Below are 857 nucleotides of genomic sequence, written 5' to 3'. Positions count from 1 at the left end.
TCCCCTAGGAGCCTAACAAACCACCACGACATACAAACCACCGCTAGAGTACTCTAGGCTACATGTGTGTGATTGGTGTCATAGCTTCGTGGGGGACCAGGAGGTTTAAGTCACGACTCGTAGTAAATATTGGGTCGTGATAGTGTTGATATGTGGCGTCACATATCATCTTAACTTTATATTTCTTAACCTCTGTGTACTATTTAGATCGATTCACCTATTTTTATATCCGTTCTCATAATGATTTTTTTTTATTTTCATGAAAGTAGACTAAATTTAAGACATACCTAAGAAATTTTAGGAAGAAATAGCTATAGAAAGGTCATCAAAAGTGATCACTAACCATAAGTAGGTTAAATATAGGTTAAATGGTAAATCACTGAATTTGATGATCTTGACTCACTATTCAAATTGTTTTGACACCTATTTAGACTAGTTCTCATAAATAATTTTTTTGGTAAAGAAATTAGACACTCTTTGCAACATACCCTAGAAATTTGGTAGAAAAGGAACTTTAGGAAGACTGTGGACCAAGCACCCGAACATACTCAAACAAGTAAGTAGCAATATGGAACAAGCATCAAATAGTACTTGTAGGAGTCTGCTTAGGACAAGTATCATATGATTACAAATCATATCTATGGACCAAATTGATCTATTATTATGATAGTTAAACCTAGAAATGTGTATTGTTTACCGTTTAGCATAGTTTACAGCTTTATAGTTTTTGCTTGCATGTTTGAGAACTCAAATATTCTTAACATGTTTATGAGCTCTACAGCATGCCAAGGTTGATTTTATTCCCTATATTGTGCCTTTTGAGTATGATATATGTTGTGATTGTCATTAGATGCATG

Source organism: Cucurbita pepo, unplaced genomic scaffold, assembly GCF_002806865.2.
Source record: "Cucurbita pepo subsp. pepo cultivar mu-cu-16 unplaced genomic scaffold, ASM280686v2 Cp4.1_scaffold000194, whole genome shotgun sequence".
Taxonomy (NCBI): Eukaryota; Viridiplantae; Streptophyta; class Magnoliopsida; order Cucurbitales; family Cucurbitaceae; genus Cucurbita; species Cucurbita pepo.
This window is presented reverse-complemented; position numbering follows the sequence as displayed.